Raw genomic sequence first — 20,046 nt, forward strand, 5'->3', positions numbered from 1 at the left:
ATGCTAACACTTCAAACAATTGCTCCTCCCTTATCCAAGCTTGAATTCTGCATAAAATAGCATTAGAAATGAGTTGGGTTGGGCCCAAAGTGCTTTAGAAATCGCTGGGGGTGATTTCACTTTAGTTGGCCACGGACAGCATCGGCGCGCACGCGTACATGGCGCGTGCGCGCCCCTGAGCGCGAAGTAAGATATAGCAAATTTTATATCATTTCAAAGCCCCGGATGTTAGCTTTCCAATGCAACTAGAACCGCCTCATTTGGACCTCTGTAACTCAAGTTATGGTCGATTGAGTGCCAGGAGGTCAGGCTTGACAGCTTTACGGTTCCTTCATTTCTTCATGAGTTCTCCCACTTGCATGCTTTTCTCCTCACTTCTTCCATCCAATACTTGCCTTATGAACCTGAAATCACTCAACAAGCATATCAAGGCATCGAATGGAATTAAAGTAGATTAAATTTAGCTATTTTAAGGCTTAAAAAGTATGTTTTTACACTTAAGCACAAATCTAGGGAGAATTGCAAAACTATGCTATTTCATTGAATAAATGTGGGAAAAGGTGATAAAATTCCCCAAAATAAGCACAAGATAAACCACAAAATTGGGGTTTATCATTAATCGTAGGCTCAAAGTTGGCTAACAATGGACGATAAAAGGTAAGGCTATTTGGGTAAGTGAGCTAAATGAAATGATGACCTCAATCATATAAATGCATGAATACAAGGAATAATGGACATGTAGAATTAAGCAAATCAAGGATCACAATCATAGAAGGAGAACAATTGCACACAAGAAGGGGAAATAAATGGTCATAAGATGTAACTACACTATTAGGCTCAAAACTCACTAGCTTGTGTGTTCTTAGCTCAAAAATCATGTTCCACAATATATAATTCAAGCAAGCTCTAAAGAAAAGTTTTTCACTCAAATCAATTGAGATGTTATATGCCCTATAGATAGAATTCTTGAAAACTCATTATTTTGACTAAGCTTATTATGTATATATATGCAAAATAAGAAAATGAAACCTACGAATGGAATGCAAAAAAAGTGTTGGGATTAAAAGCTTGTCACCCAAAAAGGCCGATTCAGTCAAACGACCTCCCCACGCTTAAAAGTTTGCACCGTCCTCAGTGCATTCAAATATGAGCAAGGGGGTACGGCGACTCTCCGGATTGCTACCTTCAGCTGGTAGGTCAACCGGTGCTGCGTGTTCTTTCTTCCACTTTCGTTCTAGCTTCTAATGACTCTATCCTGAAAATAGAAGACAGGATAGTAAGAGAAGTACATGCAAAAGCAAGGAAACATACATCGTTGGAATGAGGTAAATCACTAGAATAGAGTGAGTGACCCAATATGTGACATTAATGAAACAAGTGTGTAAGTTCTAAGATGCATGCGGTCTAGAACAAACACTAGCATAAAAAGAGTTATGTCACAATTACACAAAAAGGAACATGCACTTCACTCATCCTAGTGTGCTTGAGATGCTCTAAACTTGTGGGTTAAGACAACCAAACAAGCAATAAAGAAGCATAAAAGCCTTCAAGCTAAACACATCGATAAGCACAATGCATTAAGATAAATGCGCATCACCCATCAAGAAATTGCCTAACTAAAGAAAAGAATTCAAATCACATGGTGGCCAAATCATGCAATTCAAAAGACTTAGAGTGCTTGAAGGCAAATCTAGTGTTCTTGGTATTCACAAAACTAAGCATTGAAAACTCAAAACCAAGTTGCAATTGATAACCTCAATCAAAGAGTCCAACAAAGATTATAATCATAGTGATGCTAAGATAACATCCATTTTAATACTCAACAGCAAGTAATGGTAAACAAGATTAACAATCCAACACTTATAATGAAAAGTAGAAAATTAAAGGAAAATTTAACTAACTAATTAACTACCTAAAAGAAATGGTTATGGATGGTGTGTGGAAGTGTTGGATGATGGGTAAGAGAAAGGAAGAAGAAAGGAAAAGGAAAGAAATGGAAAGAAGAGAAGAAAAGAAGTATGTGAGGTAAGGGCATCCACGCGCATGCGCACAAGATGCGCACGCGTGGGGATGGTGAATTGGAAGCGACGCGTACGCGTGTGTCACGCGTGCGCGTCGATGTCTTATTTTGAGAGGGACGCGTTGTGTACGTGTACGCGTGAGTTCACTTATGCGAAAGGCACAAGACGCACGCGATGCAGGCACAACTCTTGGGAAAAATGTATGAAATTTGAAATTTTGTATCCACGCGTACGTGTGCGCGTGGATTGGCCGAAAAGCTTGGGGCACGTGTAGTGAGGTACGCGTACGCATAGATGGTGCTCTGTTTTTCAAAAAATTTTCATGTTTTTGCATCAAACCAAGCATTCCAAACCTCCAAACAGTTACCAAAACACCATAAAACCTTATTTAACATACCTAACTACCAACTAAACTCAACAATCAAAACAAAACATGAAATCAAACCTATTTACCAATATTTACAAAAGAGAAAAACGAAAAGAGTTTACCATGGTGGGGTGTCTCCCACCTAGCACTTTTGTTTATTGTCCTTAAGTTGGACCTATGGGGAGCTCCTCTCAAGGTGCCTTGTGCTTAAATTCTTCTTGGAACTCCCACCAATGCTTGGTTCTCTATTGTGTCCCAAGATTTCTCATGAGTTGTACCAAGTCTTGATGGAATTCTTCACAAGCTTGGGGCTCCCAAAGTCGATCCTCTTCTTCTAATCCGGGATCCCACACTTTATTTTCACACCTGTCTCAAAGTTGATTATCATTGTTGGTCCATCTGGGTGGCAAGTAAGGTGAATTCTCAATAAAGTGACCAACAATCCTCCTAAACCCGTCTAGTTGAGCACTACTCCAACCTTTATATTTCATGTTTGATGTATCAACCCTAATGAGCCTTGATTTGCAATGCCAACCACAAAACATTTTTCGCTTACGCTTCATCCCACAAAGTTTCCTAAGTTGGCCATCCGTTTCAAGTAAGCCATATTCAAGTGGGATAATAAAGCTAATAGAAATGAATTTCACCCACTCAAATGAAGGAGTAGATAGCAACCTAGGCAAAGACGCTTCCAAGGGTCTTGACAAAGCGTATCCAACTCCCGTCCTTCTCTTTCTAAGGACTCCTACCTTTTCACAAGTTTTCTCAAATGTAATCCTTTGTTCAACAATTTTATCTAAGCCATTTCCCTTACTCAAATCATAATCGGGAAGGTGAGAAAAATTTACCTCCACAACACTTTCAAATCCACCGGGAAAAGGTCTTTCATGCTCAAAGGATTCTTCATCACTAAGACTTGATGCTTGATCTTTATCACCAAGAGAACTCAATTCTTGCTCTATCCCATCCAATTCTTCATATGGAATATGTTTTGGAGGTTGTGCACTTCCCTCCTTAGCATCAAATTCAATCTTCTTGGAGGGGTTTTCTTCAACTCTAGGTTCCCATGGAGGTTCTGCATCTTCTAAGTCTTCAACAACTTCTTCCTTGTCTTAAAAAATTATAGCTTCCTCTAATTTTTCTAACACAAAGCAACTTCCCTCATTTTCTACCGGAGTTTCCAATCTCTCCTTCATGCTAGGCTCTTGAGGATTCAAGCATTGGGAGGCTAATCGGTTTGCTATCTCATCTAAGGCGGCCGTGAATTGTAACACCTTCCTTTGCATTTCTTCTTGCCCTTGACATAGCAAAGCGAGATAATTATCCATTGGGGCTTTGGATGGATAAGAGGGTTCATCATTTTAGAGGAAGGGTTCATAATAGAAAGGTGGTTCATCATAGTAAGGATGTGGTGGTTCCATGTTCTCCATTTGTTCTTCTTGTTGCTCAACACACTCCAATTCATTGTTCTCAAGTTGAGATTCTACAATCCCCTTCATACTACCCTCTTCGGTTGCTCTCCCGCAATCATCCATGGACATGTGGTATGAGTCCCATGCATCTAACTTTTGACGGACGGTTGTCTGAAGTTGATCCATGATTTTCTTGAGAGATGGACATTGATATTCTTCCATGGAGGGTTGTGGTGGGAGATAGAATTCATCTTGAGGTTGAAAATTTGTGTACATTGGAGGTGGCTCATCTTGGTCATGGTATGGAGGAGGTGGTTCTTGGAAGTATTGAGGTTGGAATGGTGGTGGTTTTATATGTGGCTCATATGGCTCAAAAGGTGGTTGGTATGGTGGATATAAATTAGGGTCATACAAAGGTGGTTGGTGAAAAGAGGCTTGTGAGTATAGTTGAGGGTTATGTTGAGGGTATGGCTCATAGGCATATGGTGGTGGTTCTTGAAAGTCACAAGGGGATTCACCATAGCCATTTGATTGGTATGCATCATAGAATGGCTCTTGTTCATAGTGTATTGGTGGAGGTTATTGCCATGAAGATTGATCATATACATAAGGTTCCTCCCACTTTTGATTGTCCCATCCTTGATACACATCCTCATTGTAGCCCTCATTTCCTACAACATAGTTAGAGCCAAACTCATAGCCAAAGTGAGAATTCATAGTGCAAAGAGAAAATAAGAAACAAAAACTAATAAGAAAGAATGAAACAAAGTCCTAAAAATAGCAAAAAAACTAACAAGCAATCCAAAAAATAAGTTATTCACAATATTCACATATATACAATAACCAATAACATAACACCATTGCAACTCTCCGGCAACGGCGCCATTTTGATGAATGGAATTTTGACGGTTTAGAATTTCACAAATGAAATCTTGTTGCAAGTATAGTTTCTAAACTAACAATAATCCTTTCATACAAAAATTTGTTTATCACAAGTACAAACCCCTAAAATTATAAACCGAAGTATTCAAACCTCGGGTCGTTCTCCCTAGGAATTGCAATAAAGTGGTCTTGTTATTGGTTATGAGGTATGTTTTGGGGTTTTTGATAAGAAACAAGAAAAGTAAATGGTAAAGGAAATAAACTAACAACTAGAAAAGCTCTTGGCAAGATATGAGAACTAGAAGTCCTATCCTAGTTATCCTCTTCAATTGTGACAACAAATTGTCCATTGCTCCCACTTAGTTAATCTCTAACCATGGAGGAAAGTCAAGTGGATAAATCAATTTGATTCTTCAAGTCCGAATCAACTCCTAAGGAAAGACTAGCTTTAGCGGCATTCAAATCAACTAGCAACTTCTAATCTTCAATCAACAAATGCATTAGATAACTCAAGAGTCACTAATTACTCTACCTAGGCCAAGAGGAGAAAAATCTATACTAAAATCTAACCAAGCATTTCATCAAACACTTGAGAGGCATAATAGGAAAATAAAAGGAATTGAACAACAACAAAGCAATTCGACAATAAAGGAACATGAATCATAAATTACATTAAAAGAGAAATGGAAGAAACAAAAGTAAATCAACATAAAAGTAGAGAATTACAAGAATTAAATGCTAAACTAGAGAGAGGAGATGTAGAAGAAGAAGAACTTGCAAAGAAAAAGTAAATCAAAGTATAAAATTAACCTAGATCTAAGAAATTCTAATCTAGATCTAACCTAATCCTAATTCTAGAGAGAAGAGAGAGCTTCTCTCTCTAAAAACTAACTTTTCCTCCAAAACTAATCTAAAACTAATTGGTAACTACTATGTTGATTCCCCTTTGATTTCTGCCTTAAATAGCCTCAGAAATGAGTTGGATTTGGGCATGGGAAGCCCAGAATTTGCCCCCAGCGGATTCACTTTAAGTGGGTCACGTGTGAATACCAACGCGTACGCGTCGCTTGAAAAATTGCTATCCACGCGTACGCGTCATGTACGCGTACGCGTCGCCATGCGACCTCCTCATTTCACGAGTGCGCGTCTGCTGCGCGTGTGCATGGAGTGAATTTCTCCCAATCCTTGATTTTCCATGATTTTTCCACTTTGCATGCTTTTCTCTTCATTCCTTTGATCCATTCCTAGCCTTTCCAACCTAGAATCACTAAAAAACATTTCAAGGTATCTAATGGAATCAAAGGTGAATCAAAATTAGCAATTAAGGACCTAAAAAGTATATTTTCATACTTAAACACAAATTAGGAGACAATCATGAAACTATGCTATTTCATTGAATAAATGTGGGTAAAAGGTCATAGAATCCCCTAAATTAAGCACAAGATAAACCCTAAAAAGGGGGTTTATTAATGGGTTTATTTGTGGTGAAGCTGTTGGAGTGTGAGAGTTGCTGTCAAGGTTTGAAGTTGCAGAGTTAATATATGCAAATACAGTATGAGATGAGATGGATGTATGTTGAGTTTAGAATTTGCAGATGCAGTAAGAATTGAATGTTTGGATTGTCATAATTGTTTTGATTGTTTACAACATTCTCATCAGATTCATTGTCAATTTTACTATCAATGTTACAATCTAAGTTATTCCCACTACTATTTGTGACTTTTGCTGTGCTATTATAGTCTTTTGCTGATTCTGAGCTTGTCATGCTCTCTTAATTCTGTACTAGTCTTTTTGTCGCAATGTTTGCATACATATGCTTTTCATCATTGCTGAATTTCTTTACTTTTTATGCATTCCAGATTGACCTTGGAATCTGAACATCCTCAAACTTATACAAACCGTTTCTAAGCTTGCTTTGTAAGAGGATCTTCCTTGACTCCTGGCATTTTACAGTACATGTATAAGGCCAAAATTCAAAAATTACTCTATTGTCTAATGCGAATTTTGAAACACTTACCAAAATTTTTGAGATAGTTGGAACATATAGCAAATTCTGGAGTTTGAAAAACTTGTTTTATTTAGATGCATGCATGATAGATCTCTTAATATTAGTAATACTCATACATTTTTTATTACCTCCAAACACCTATTCAGGTCTATCATATTCTGAGCTAAAGATCAGGTTAATCTGATCAAAAGTGATGTGGTAAGAGGCGCCTGAATCTGGATACTACCCTAAATCCAAGTTGCTGGATGGAACTGTAGGAGGGTTTGAGGAGTGGAATTGCTTGCTTGCTGAGGTTGAGGATGGAGTTCATGATGAAAAGAGGCATTGGGCAGGAGAGGGCCATTGAGTTTTATAGCTGAGGATTTTGATAATTAGGGTTCAATCTGTGGTAACATTGCTAGACAGTGTGGCCAATCCTTCCGCGCAATTGGCATTGGGGTTCACGACCTTGCCACCAAGAGCGTCCTCCTCTAAAGTTTTTTCCTTTACCTTTTCTACTAGTTTGGCCTCTTCCATAATCTCTGCCATAGTTATCACACTGAAGATATCTAGTTTCTTCTTTTTCAGATTCTGGTTCTTTTTTAACTAAATTGGCATGCATCATAGTTAAATATGACTTTCTAAACCATTCGTTTACCTCTTCTTGAACAAGAAGTTGGGATTCAAACTCACTGATTGACATGTGCTCAGATCTTTCATTGATCATGGTGATGAAAGCACTAAACTATTCATTTAAGTCTTCTAATGCAAACTCAAAATACTCCTCTTTGGACAATGGTGCTCCAAAAGCTACTAACGCATTTGTTACCTTGTTGATCTTGGTTATATATTATGCGGTTGTAGAATTAAATTTCTTGATTGACTTGAGCTGAGTTTTTAGCACTCTCATCTTTGATTACAATCTTGCTGTAAAATTTTCTTCTAACGCTTCCCAGACCTCGTATGCAAACTCGTATTCTACCACTTTGTTCACAAACGTTTCATCCATCGCTAATAGTATCCATGCGACTAAGCATTGATCTCGTTGCTCCCAATCGTCAAATTCTTGAGAGACGTTTCCTTCTACTCTGTCTTTATCGTTGACAAACTTTCTTGGAATTAATCCATTGCTGATGTGATTTTGCAATCGGTTCGCCTTATGCATGCTAGGGCTTGGCATTTCCATGCTTTGTGATTATTTTCATCGAGTTTGATTGTTACTGGAAAGTTGGCTATTAACGACAATGCTTGATTGTTAGGAACAAAAATTATGGATTTATCTATGGATCATAACTGAAGCTCTAATACCATGAAAGGTATCAGAAGCTTGAGTTGAAGAAAGGTAAGAGAGAGACTTGTGCATTGAATTGATAAATGGATATAGTTACATTTTGGGCATTTATACTGAGTATAAGCTAGAGTGAATTGAAACTAATTTGGGCAGTGGCTGATTAACTCCGGTTACTTTAGTTGCCCTAAAGTTCACACTCTAATAGAATTATGATAAACCAGTTGAATTTCGATCTAATGATTAATAATTTGACCAATTACCAATTAAACTCTGATAACTATATTATATATAGCTTTTTTTAATTTTTTTTAAAAAAATTATTTTATTTATCTTAAATCTAAACTCTAAATTATAATCCTTTAACCCTAAATTTTAAATTATAGACTTAAATTCTCTAAAATTCACGAATATTAACTAATTAAGAATTGATTAATATTAATAAATTTATTTTCGTATCAATAACTAATGTAAGAAAGATGTATAAATTAAACTTCTATTGATATATAATAATTAACTATATTAAATATATATTAAAATTAATTACTAAAATAAGCTACTAATATAAATATATGTAGAGTATAAATATATATTAATTAGTAGCTAATTTTAATATATAATTAATTTTTTTAATAACAACTCTTTCATTCGGTATCGATTATATATATGTCACATAGGGAACATCATGCAGCTCTAATATGTAGGAACGTCTAAAACTTTCTCCTAAAATTTATAATATAAAATGTTCTTACATAAATTATTCGATATATATATATATATATATAATGATTAATAAGTATAAGAAATTACATTTTAATTAGTTAATTTTTTTATCATAAAATTATTTTTAATTATTATTTTTAAAAAATTTAAAATTTAAAATTAAAATTTAAGATTTAAAATTTAAAATAACAAAAATTATTGATTGAAAAGGTTAATTCTCTAATTAAACTCATTTTATAATTGATAAATACTGTAAAAAATTACAAGAAAATACCACAAGCAACTAAAAGAGAATACAAGATCATAAGGCAGTACAACTAACACAAAAGCAATAAATTAACCAAGTAGCAACCCTAGCACGCATCATATTATTTATTAAAATAAAATTTGAACTTTAAACTTTTAAGATGAAGTAACAAGTACTCAAGCACTCGATATCTCTCGACCATATTATGCACTGAGGCATTTATTAAATACTTTTTCATATTGGATGTCACTTTCTAATTATATTATGCTCGTTAGGTTTTTACTTCTCATGATGAATAAAGTATAATTTCTTCAAGTAACACGAAAATTAAAGCCCCCACCTGGACCCAAATTTATCCCCTAGCTAGGATGCATAGTTCTTGAACGATGGTGTAATTATCTCGTCATGAACTAACACAATGAGTGCTGAAACCCTAAAATTGTTTAGCACTTAAATTTAGCCACATAATTCTTACGTCATGCTTGAACCTTCGTGTAATCGCATATATAATAAAATACAATTATTATTTTTTTTCCGTTAAAAATATAACTATTCATATAACTCTTTTATCAGTTTAAATTTTTTTTAAAAAAATAATTTATGATATAAAACTTCGATAACCAAAAAATCTAGAGTTCAATCTGATTAATATTAGTTAGAAATATTTATTCAATGAGTGCTTATAAAATATTTATAAATCACTTACTAAAATATGAGTTCTAACCATATTACACAAAACTCGAATTCTCGTCTTTATTATATATATGTTTCGAACTATTGTCACTCGTACTAACTTTTAGGTTTTACTGAATTTATTAGATATGCTTTCACAATTGAGAAACAATATTAACAATAAAATTACTTTATTATTATTGTTGTTGTATTAAATATCGTTTTACATTGCTATATATAGTGCACTGAAGGAGAGCATATACATGCATGCATGGTGGGGGATTTATTTGAAAAAGGAAAAATTATATAAAAAGTTGAGTGAATAGTAGTGAATATTGATCCTTTTCTTTAACCTGAAGAAGAAGGAATATAATTGGCACTCACACATATTTCAACCTAGCTAGTTTTGACTAGGCAACACATGTTCAAATATTCTCCTAATTACTTTTTATGTTGGGATTGCTTGTGGCTAAAGTTTTGCTAATTAAGATTTGACGAATTTATATGGTTTTGCACATAAGGGCAGGCATGCTTGTAATTGTCTGCTTCAGAGAAAAAAAGGGATGATGAAATTTGTCCACTCACGACCATACAACTATATATGCTCCTGTTTGGTTGGGATCACTTGTCTTCTTCCTATTTGGTGAGTAGTGACCTTTGATTAAAGAATGTTTAACTAACCCAAGTTTGTTAATGAATTTGGTGGGTATGATAGACATCAAGTACTAACATTTTGTTTGGCTTAATTGCCACTACTTGAAAGGAAAATAGGAGTATATATATTGTTATTAGAGACTCGTTTTCATCAGCAAGGAATTGATTCTTGTTATACCTATGCTTTTTTGTATTATTGATCGGTTCCGTTACGTTACCAACAGTATATATGCCAACTTCTGCCAACTCTTATTTATAATTGTGTTTCATGAAAGTGTATTCGTGGATGTGTCTAATAAAAATATCTTTTTTATAGCTGTGTTTAATAGAAGTGTCTTTATAAATATATTTTTTGGATGTGTCTCTTTATATATGTATTTCAAATATATTAATTATTAGACACATCCACGAACACACTTCCATAACGGTTCCGCTACGTTACCAACAGCATATCTGCCAACTTCTACCAACTCTTATTTATAATTATGTTTCATGAAAGTGTGTTCGTGGATGTGTCTAATAATTAATATATTTTAAATACATATATAAAGAGACATATCCAGAAAATATATCTATAAAGACACTTCTATTAAATATAGCTATAAAAAAGACATTTTTATTAGACACATCCACGAACACATTTCCATGAAACATAATTATAAATAAGAGTTTGCAGAAGTTGGCAGATATGCTGTTGATAACGTAGCGGAACCGATTATTGATTATGTTGGCAAGAAAGCAATGGGATGAAACTGATGTTGTTCATAATTAATTAAGTCAAGGTTTAATTAATTATCAATTGCTAATAATAATAATAAAGGTTTTAGCTAATATGTACCTTAGGTTCCGTTTGGTTAATGTTTCAAAATTTTGAGATATAGACACAAATATACATAACGACATAAACACAAAAGGACACTTTAATATTAGATTTGTTTGATTGTAAAAATCTTGACTAATGTACAAAAGTTAATGTCTATATTCATTCTTTTTGTGTCTCAATTTTTTTTAGAGACACTAAATATATGTCTATTATGTCCATTTGTGTGTGAACGTGTTTTTAAAAATGTATGTCTTAGTAACCAATAAATAATGAACATGTGTTATTGTGTCTATATTTTTTGATGAACATAAACATAAAATAAACACAGTCTTAGGATATATGATAAAATTGATTGTTAATAAAAAATTTTAAAAGCTTTTATTTAATAAATATAAAATAAATACATTAAAAATTTAACATATATCCTTAAGTATATGATAGATAAATTTTAATAATAAATTCAATTTTCTGTGTAGTTTAAAATAATTGTAAAGTTTTAATAATTGAGGGTATTAATTGAAAAAAAGGTTGGTTCAAAAAGGAAAAGATAGGATACTTTGGTCTAGTCAAACATAGATCTCTTATCACCAAATCCAATTGGTGATTGAGATATATGGAGTAGATCAGAGGAACCACATGCATGAGAAACAGAGGAAATAAAAGAACAGAGTACCCACCAATATCAGAATGAAACGAGATTGAACCATTAACACGCAAGGATCATGGGACCAAAAAAACACGTTCAAGAAATAATAATAATAATAATAATAATAATAATAATAATAATAATAAAAGTGGTATACAGTTAAAAATATAGTATTTTAAATAATTTAATCATAGTAATTAAAGTGTAGACACATATTATGTTAAATACATTAAATTGTTTAGTCATTTTAACTATTATTTTCATATAAAAATATTTTTATTGTGAGTCACTTTAATTAAAAATAAGAATATATTAAATAAGAGGAAATATGCGTTATATAGTACAATAATATACACTAAATAAATATAAAAAAATATTTAAAAATTATCAAAATTTATTATTTTTAACTATTATTTAACTATTAACTCAATTATTTTAGTATAATTTTTTTAGTTTAATAATTTAATAACATATTTTTATATATTAATAACTAACTAAATAATCAAAAACAATAAATTTTGATAATAACCATCTACCATTCTTCATAAATCTATACTAAGTTACCAATCAAACATATTTGTTGGAGACTATGTAACTATTATATAAGTAAAGATATAGAGGAGATGAAAATTGAAGAGGAAATTAAAAAACTGCAGCTGCCAAAAGCATAAAAACGACTACCCTCGAAAGAAGTTCTTGTTAGGAAATTATTTGATTTCCTAACTTATTTGTGGGCAATACATATATTAATTATAATCACAAATTATGCTATTTCAAATTAAATGACTTATATAATGATAATTTCATTTATTGTTATAAATGCTAAATTGAATAAGTCATTATTACTTTTGATTTGGAATTAAATGAGAATAAAATCGGATATTATCTTTTGTTCCTTAGATAATTATCTTTTTGGATTTTAGATATATTATCTTTTGGGTTTTAGATACTATTTTATTTGGGCTTAAGGGTTTAATGGGTGCCATGCTCAAATATAAATAGACCTTCAGGGTTTCGGTCCCCAATATACCAAAGCCGCCTTTGTTACTCTTTCCCCATCAAAAGAGTTACAGTTCAGCCTCCTAAGAATACAGAAGACTTTGGTTGAGGAAGATCGAAAGAACCACAAGATCCAAACTCTTCCAATCATAATTCATGTTTATGAATTCAGGTACGCTTCCGCATTATCATATATATATTTTTGGTGATTCAATATGGATGATCTGGGTTATTAAAATAATTTATTCCAACAAATGGTATCAGAGCCATCCATAATTTAATCATCGAAAATATTCGATTTTATTTTATTAGATCAATATATATATATATGCGTTGTTTACGTTGCATCCGAAATTGTTGCACGAAATTGTTCCCCTTATGTATGTGCTCAATATACGTATAAATATTTATAAAGGGGCAACGCAAACGGCACTGTATACATATATAACCTTTCGTATAGGATATATAATCACTTTAAAGGTTAACATTTTTTTTTATGCTAATGTTGTGATTGTAATTTTCTATATATGTACGTGTATTATCATTATGGATATTTATATATATTATTCGGATAATACATTCAGGTATATATATATATATATATATATATATATATATATATATATATATATATATATATATATATATATATATGAGATCGATTTGGCATTTAATTACGTAATAAACAAATGTTTTATTTTAAAAAATATATAGAATATTATTAAATTATAATTATCTCATATTTAATTGGGTGTACTATTAATTTGGTATAAAGTTAATTGATTATCCTTTTAGGATATAAGGATTAATATGTATATGTCACTTATGCGAATATTAATCCATCTAAAAAGAGATTTATATTTGGCCAAGTTATGTATACATATTAATAATATTTGAATAATAGAAAATATTATTTAATTGTTACATAAAGAAACTAGTAACAATTTGGATTAGTATACCCATTCATTTTATAAAGATTTGGTTTTAAAATAAATTGATTGAACATTATGCTGCCAAAGTAGCCTCTTTTGTGAAAATTGATTTATTTAAAATATTAGGAATATGGTGTTATGTAATTCATGCGAATATTGGTCGGTCCAAAGGAAGGTCTACATTTGGCCGAATTACATACACATATTGAAAATAAATACATGTTTGGGTAACAAATTAAAAATAAAGTAATGCTTATTATTTATGCGAACAATAATCTGCCCAAAGGAAGTTTATTGTTTGGCCAAATAATAAGCATTGCACACTTTTGTTTATTTTCTATTAATTATGCGGTCAATAATCGGCCCAAAGGAAGGTTATTGTTTGGCCAATTAATAGAAAATATATGCGGTAATAAATAGGTTGCGAAGTTTAAGTTTCCATGTGCGCATTGAGTCGGTCCAAAGAAAGGCTTAATGTGTGACAGGAATTTTAACAATATTTGATTACTGCAATGAGAGTATCACTTACAGTTAATTTTTCTATCCAAAGATTGAAAATTAATGTTGTGCTGGATATCTCAATATGGATTTTTTTTACCCATTAATTAACTAATATTTACTGCATGTTCCTTTTGTTCTAATCCAGAAACTATGGCTTAAGCTACCAATGTTTCTGCACAAATTAGCAGTATTCCTATGCTGAATGGTTCAAACTTTAAAGTTTGGAAAGATACCGTGGAGATTGTCCTCGGTCGTATCGATCTAGATATAGCTCTTCGAGAGGAGAAACCCACTTCCACTCCGGAAAATCTCAATGAGGTTAAAATAGAGAAGTGGGAGAGATCCAATCGAATGAGCATTATGATCATGAAACGCTCAATTCCTGAGGCGTTTCGGGGCTCAATTATTGAGGATAAAGATGCCAAACAGTTTCTAAAGGATGTTGAGAAATTCTTTACTAAGAAATTCAGTGCTCACATGGCTTTATCTTCTCAGTATAAAAGAAAGCGTGATACTACTGCGGATGCGCCTTCTCAGCAGAAAAAGGCTAAAAAATAGGATCAAGTTTCAACTTGTTTCTTCTGTAAGAAGGTGGGACACATGAAGAAGGATTGTACCAAATATGCCACATGGCGTGTAAAGAAGGGGTTGCTTGTGGAGCCAACCGCCAAGTGATGCTGAAAGATACATCTATGTGGCAGACGGCAATATAGTTGCAGTCGAAGCTATAGGAATCTTTAGATTATGTTCCACGAGTGGATTTTACTTGGATTTATTAGAGACATTTTATGTACCGTCATTTAGACGGAATTTGGTTTCTGTTTCTTGTTTGGACAAATCAGGTTATTTTTGTTCATTCGGAGACAATAAAGTCAGTCTCTTTTACAATTCGAATAATATTTGCTCTGGTCATTTGGTGGATAATCTATATAGGCTTAACTTAAATTCCTATAATAATGAAATACTGCAAATGGGTACAAAACAAAAATTGAATGAGAATTCGGCATCATTATGGCACAAACGCCTAGGCCACATCTCTAAACAGAGAATTCAGAGGCTCGTGTCGGATGAAATTCTCGGACCCCTAAATTTGGCGGACTTTGAAGTCTGCATTGAGTGCATAAAGGGAAAAAGGACAAACGAAAGGAAATTAGGTGCCGAGAGAGCTAAAGATGTCTTAGAACTAATACATACCGATATATGTGGCCCATTCCCTACTGTCTCTTGGAATGGACAACGGTACTTTATTACGTTCATAGATGATTACTCTCGTTACGGGTATCTATATTTAATTCATGAAAAGTCCCAAGCCTTGGATGTTTTCAAGTCTTTCAAAGCTGAAGTTGAACTTCAACTTGGAAAGAAAATTAAAGCTGTCAAATCTGATCGTGGTGGTGAATACTACGGAAGATATGACGGTTCAGGTGAGCAACGTCCTGGGCCTTTTGCTCTTTTCCTAGAGGAGTGTGGTATTGTTCCGCAATACACTATGTCAGGCAAACCTAGCATGAATGGTGTTGCAGAGCGAAGGAACCGAACTCTTAAGGACATGGTGAGAAGTATGATTAGTCATTCTTCCTTTCCTGAATCACTCTGGGGAGAAGCCTTAAAGACCGCAGTGTACATCCTTAATAGGGTGCCAAGCAAAGCAGTTAACAAAACCCCATATGAAATTTGGACTGGGAAAATGCATAGTATAAAGCATATGCATATTTGGGGATGTCCAGCTGAGGCGCGACCTTATAGGCCGCATGAAAGAAAATTGGACTCAAGGACAATTAGTTGCTATTTTGTTGGTTACGCTGAGCGTTCACGGGGGTACAAGTTTTACAATCCTGCATCAAGGTCTATTTTTGAGACGGGAAATGCGAGATTTCTTGAGGATGTTGAGTTTGGGGGGGAAGGAAATATTAGGAATGTTGCTTTTGATGAGGATTCTATAACTGACAATGATCAGGACCTTGTGCCTATTATTGTTCAAGATACAGTTATAGTACAAAAGCACAATGAGAATCCTGTTGTAAATCCAGCTACAGTACAAGAGAACAATGAGAATATTGTTGTTGCTAAAGATACTGCTACAGCACAGGAAAATAATGAGAATCCTCCTCAATCCCAATCCATACAGCAAGCTCAACAACCTCAAGAAGTGTCATTAAGGAGATCCAATAGAGAAAGGAGAAAATCCATCTATGGTCTCAAACAAGTTTTCCGTCAATGGTATCACAAGTTTCATCAAGTCATTACCTCATACGGTTTTGAGGTAAATATTATAGATGAATGTGTATACCGTAAGTTCAGTGGGAGTAAATACTTTTTTTTGGTCTTGTATGTTGATGACATTCTATTTGCCAGCAACAATATAGGCTTGTTGCATGAAACTAAGAAATTTCTATCGAACAAATTCGAAATGAAAGGTCTTAGTGATGCCTCTTTTGTATTAGGAATCGAGATACTAAGAGATTACTCTTAAGGTATTCTTGGATTGTCACAAAAGAACTATATCGAAAAGATTTTAAGTAGATATGTCATAGAAAGTTATAGACCAATGGACACACCCGTAGTTAAAGAAGACAAGTTTAGTCTCAAGTAATGCCCCAAAATGATCTTAAGAAGACAACAATGCATGATAAATCTTATGCATCAGCACTAGGGAATTTAATGTATGCTCAAGTCTACATACATCCCGATATATCATTTATAGTGGGAGTGTTGGGTAGATACTTGAGCAACCAGGCATGGATCATTGGATAGCTGTTAAACGTGTAATGCGTTATCTAAAGAGAACAAAGGATTACATGCTTACTTATCGGAGATCAGAAAATTTGGAGATCATTAGGTACTCTGATTCCGATTTCATGGCATATGGTTGCGAAACTTTGTCACTAAACTTCATATAGTAGATGACATTGAAAGGCCATTAAAGATATTTTGTGACAATAAGTCAATAGTACTATACTCCAATAACAATAAGAGCTTGACAAAATCGAAGCATACAGACATCAAGTTTCTTAGTTGTTAAGGAGAAAGTTTAAGAAAAACAGATTTCCATAGGACATATAGGAACAGAGTATATGCTAGCACACTCATTAACCAAGGAATTGATCCCTAAAGTCTTTCAAGAGCACACTGCTCGGATGGGTGTCAATATTTGTGATACTTTGGTCTAGTGGGAGTTTATTTTATACTATATGTCCTGTGACAGATATTAAGTTATTTTTCTGCAGAATTAAGTTGATGGTTTATTTCATGTTATATGAAATGTTCATTTTGCAATATTTGTATTGTGTTTGATCTCAATAAAGTTGGACCAGCTGGAAATAGACATGCATGAGATCACTTAGCATGTAATTTCCATATTACTCATCCAAATTTGATCTATGTCGTTAAGTATATTAGGATGGTGATTGGCGTGGTTTAGTCGCGACATTAATGTGATAAAAGCTGCGGTAGTTCCATATCTAATGTATGAGACGGACCAGATTGTTAAAGTAATGAGAGAAATAGCATTCAGATGCGCGCATAAAGTTTATAAAGATGTGATTATGTCAAGAAATAATATATGTATAGCCCAAGTGGGAGATTGTTAGGAAATTATTTGATTTCCTAACTTATTTGTGGGCAATACATATATTAATTATAATCACAAATTATGCTATTTCAAATTAAATGACTTATATAATGATGATCTCATTTATTGTTATAAATGCTAAATTGAATAAGTCATTATTACTTTTGATTTGGAATTAAATGAGAATAAAACCGGATATTATCTTTTGTTCCTTAGATAATTATCTTTTTGGATTTTAGATATATTATCTTTTGGGCTTTAGATACTATTTTATTTGGGCTTAAGGGTTTAATGGGTGCCATGCTCAAATATAAATAGACCTTCAGGGTTTCGGTCCCCAATATACCAAAGCCGCCTTTGTTACTCTTTCCCCATCAAAAGAGTTGCAGTTCAGCCTCCTAGGAATACAGAAGGCTTTGGTTGAGGAAGATCGAAAGAACCACAAGATCCAAACTCTTCCAATCATAATTCATGTTTATGAATTCAGGTACGCTTCCGCATTATCATATATATATTTTTGGTGATTCAATATGGATGATCTGGGTTATTAAAATAATTTATTCCAACAGTTCTGTTATCTGAAGGTTTTTTAAATAAATTATTATTTTTAGCTATAAAATTTTAAAATATTAATAAATTTAATTATGAATCAATAAAATTAATTTTATATTCATAAAAAATAATTTTTATGTGACAAAAATACTTAAATATAAATTTTATTCATGTATATATTTGTTAATATTTCGAATTTTATAATAGAAATGATAATTTTTTTATAAATACAAAGTTAATTTTATTTGTTTATAAATAAATTTATTAATATTTTAAATTTTTATGGTAAAAAATAATAATTTATTCTATACTTTTTTCAGGTAATATTCTTTCTTTTTTTTTTTGGTAAGCTTACTCTATGGGTTTTGGTGGGACGATTAAACGTTAGGAAAGGTTAGAAGACTGGCCCAACTTAAAACATGAAAACAAAATTGACAAAAACCAATTAATGTAAATCTGAATTTCAAACTTTTAAATTTTTTCAAAAAAATTTTTAGATGCTAAAGAGATAATAGTTTTAATAGAAAAAAATTAGAAATTAAATAGTATTAATTCAAGTATAAAATAAACATAAGAATATTAATCAACTAATATAATATTTCTCTCTTGATATTATCGTCTAATGTTTAATTAAGTACACTAAAAGACATATCTCTTCTGACATCATTAAGAATTCTTTTTCCTTTTGATTTTATCTTCTACAACCAATCAAGAGGGGAAAAAAGGCTCAAAATAATACGTGTTAGAATTGGAACTCAAATTGTGTTTCGCTATTTCATGCGTGGTGGCAAACCCCTTTGACCAATCAAATTTCATGATCTTAACCAGATGCATGGCACCGTCGGATTACTCCAATTCCCTCCCCCTAACACTTTCCCCTCGTACAAAATAACAATAATGATGAAAAGATTTTTAAATTAAGTAGGAGACAAATATTTTTTTCAAACTCTACGTTGAAGTCATTTAATCAATTAAGTCTAACTAAATTGCTATAATTTAATTCAATTTTACGCGTCATTATTTTTAATAATTTTTTAACTTAACACACGACTATATATAATTATCTTTTTTATATAGATTTTATTTTATTTTTTAATTTTTTCAATGTTATCTGCGTTCTCTTCCTTCTCTATATTTTTTGTGTTCTCTACGTTCTCTTCTTTTTATATATTTTATTTGTTCACGATTAATGTTTTTTGATCTAATTTAAAGATATGGATCAAATTTTTTTGAAATCAAACTATAAAATGAAATTTAAACAGATATTTCGTTTACGAAGACAATGAATGACGTAAGTTCACACTGTCAATTGAATCAGGATTATTGTTTTGAAACGAATCAAGTGGATGAAGTTTGATTCGAATCTCGTTAATATAGTTCGTTAGTAGTTGATGTTGGTATAATTGTTTTGTTTACGAGTTGAATAATTTCATTTTTCTTTGTAAAGATGAGTGTTCATGACTGAATGTTTGAATTTGAATGGAATGTTAGAATTTTGAATTGTTTTTTTTATTAATCTATTTATGTTACGTTTAATGGTACTTTCAGTGTATTTTAAAACACAATTTAGTACTGTTTTTGGTGTCGTACTTATAAATTTTCGGTGTTTTTTTTTTATCTGTTTATCCCAAAGGTTGGGATAATTTTTAACATACTTGAAAAAGAAATTGCTGCTGTTTTTTCTTCTTCTCATTTTTTTTCATTTTTCTCTTTTATTATTATTATTGTCATCATCATTATCTTCCTTTATTTTATATGTATAAAAGTCT

The sequence above is a fragment of the Arachis hypogaea genome, chromosome 13, assembly GCF_003086295.3.
Source record: "Arachis hypogaea cultivar Tifrunner chromosome 13, arahy.Tifrunner.gnm2.J5K5, whole genome shotgun sequence".
Classification (NCBI taxonomy): domain Eukaryota; kingdom Viridiplantae; phylum Streptophyta; class Magnoliopsida; order Fabales; family Fabaceae; genus Arachis; species Arachis hypogaea.